Here is a 2,194-nt window from a genome sequence, read left to right as displayed (position 1 = left end):
AGAGGATAGACCATATTCTAGAAGAGGAAGAACTCTGTTTTGGGCCTTTGCTCTATATGATCTCAAATAAGCAGACTTCAACTCACTCAGGGACCTCATGGGTAGGATCCCCTGGGTAACCAGTCTGAGGGAGAGAGAAGTCCAGGAGACCTGGCTGTGGAAGGCTTAAAGAAGCCTTACTGAGGGTGCAGGAACAAACCATTACAATGAGCAGGAAGTCTAGCAAGTATGGCAGAAGACCAGCTTGGCTTAGTGGGGAACACTTCAGTAAACTAAATAACAAAAAGGAAGCTTATGACAAATGGAAATTTGGACAAATAACTAGGGAAGAATATAAGAGCATTGCTCAGGCATTCAGGGCTGCAGTCAGGATGGCCAAAACATAGTTGCAGTTGCAGCTAGCAAGGGATGTAAAGAGTAACAAGAAGGGTTTCTAAAAGTATGTCAGTAGCAAGAAGAGGATCAGGGAAAGTGTGGGTCCCTTACTGAATTGGGGAGGAAACCTTGTGATGGAGGATGCACAAAAGGCTGAAGTTCTCAATGCCTTTTTTGCCTTTGTCTTCACAGGCAAGGTCAGCTCCCAGACAACTGCACCAGGCAGCACAGTTTGGGGAAGAGGTGAGCAGCCCTCAGTGGTGAAAAATCAGGTTAGAGACTATTTAGAAAAGCTGGACATGTACAAATCCATGGGGCCAGACGGAATGCATCCGAGGGTACTGAGGGAATTGGCTAATATGAATGCAGAGCCAATGGCTATCGTCTTTGAAAACTTATGGTGATCAGGAGAGGTCCCGGATGATTGGAAAAGGGCAAACGTAGTGTCCATTTTTAAGAAAGGGAAAAAGGAAGATCCAGGGAACTATAGACCAGTCAGCCTCACCTCAGTCCCTGGAAAATAATGGACCAGATCCTCAAGGAATCCATTTCTAAGCACATGGAGGAGAAAAAGGTGACTAGGAACAGTCAGCATTGATTCACCAGGAGTAAGTCATGCCTGACCAACCTGATTGACTCCTATGATTGGCTCCATGAATGTGGGGAGACCAGTGGATGCAGTGTACCTTGTTTTAGGAAGGCTTTTGATACGGTCTTCCACAACATTCTCACAGGCAAGCTAAGGAAGTACGGGCTGGACGAATGGACTGTGAGGTAGACAGAAAACTGGCTGGAACATCAGGCTCAGAGAGTAATATTCAATCGTTTTATGTCTAGTTGGCAACTGATATCAAGTGGAGTGTCCAAGGTGTCAGTTCTGGGGCCAGTTTTGTTCAAAGTCTTCATCTACAACCTGGAAGATAGCATAGAGTGCACCATCAGCAAATTTCCAGATGACACCAAGCTGAGGAGAGTAGTAGATATGCTGGAGGATATAGTTAAAATTCAGAGTGACTTAGACAAATTGGAGGATTGGGACAAAAGGAATCTTATGAGGTTCAACAAGGATAAGTGTAAAGTCCTTCACTTAGGACAGAAAAATCCCATTCACAAGTACAGGCTGGGGGCTGACTGACTGGGCAGTAGCTCTGCAAGAAAGGACCTAGGGGTTACAGCTGACAAGAAGCTTAATATGAGCCAACAGTGTGCCCTTGTTGCCAAGAAGGCTAATGGCATACTGGGCTGCATTTTCATAGATTTCATAGACATTAGGGCTGGAAGGAACATCAGAAGATCATCGAGTCCAGCCCCCTGCCCAAAGGGCAGGAAGTCAGCTGGGGTCATAGGATCCCAGCAAGATAAGAATCCAGTTTGCTCTTGAAGATGTTCAATGTAGGCGCTTGAACCACCTCCGGTGGCAGGCTGTTCCAGACCTTGGGGGCTCGGACAGTAAAGAAATTCATCCTTATGTGCAGCCTGAAACGGTCTTGTAGTAGTTTATGACCATTCGACCTAGTCATCATCCCTTGGGGCGCTCTGGTGATCAAACCCTCCCCCAGATACTGGTGGTCACCCCTGATAAACTTATAGGTGGCCATCAGATCACCCTTGAGCCTGCGCTTTTCCAGGCTAAAGAGCCCCAGGGCTCTCAGCCTGTCATCGTAGGGTCTGCTTCCCTGACCTCTGATCATGCGCGTGGCTCTTCTCTGGACTCTCTCAAGCTTCTCCACATCCTTTTTGAATTGTGGAGCCCAAAACTGGACACAGTACTCCAGCCGCGGCCTCACTAAGGCCGAGTACAGGGGGAGAATGACGTCCC

Source organism: Alligator sinensis, unplaced genomic scaffold (genome assembly GCF_000455745.1).
Source record: "Alligator sinensis unplaced genomic scaffold, ASM45574v1 scaffold988_1, whole genome shotgun sequence".
Classification (NCBI taxonomy): domain Eukaryota; kingdom Metazoa; phylum Chordata; order Crocodylia; family Alligatoridae; genus Alligator; species Alligator sinensis.
This window is presented reverse-complemented; position numbering follows the sequence as displayed.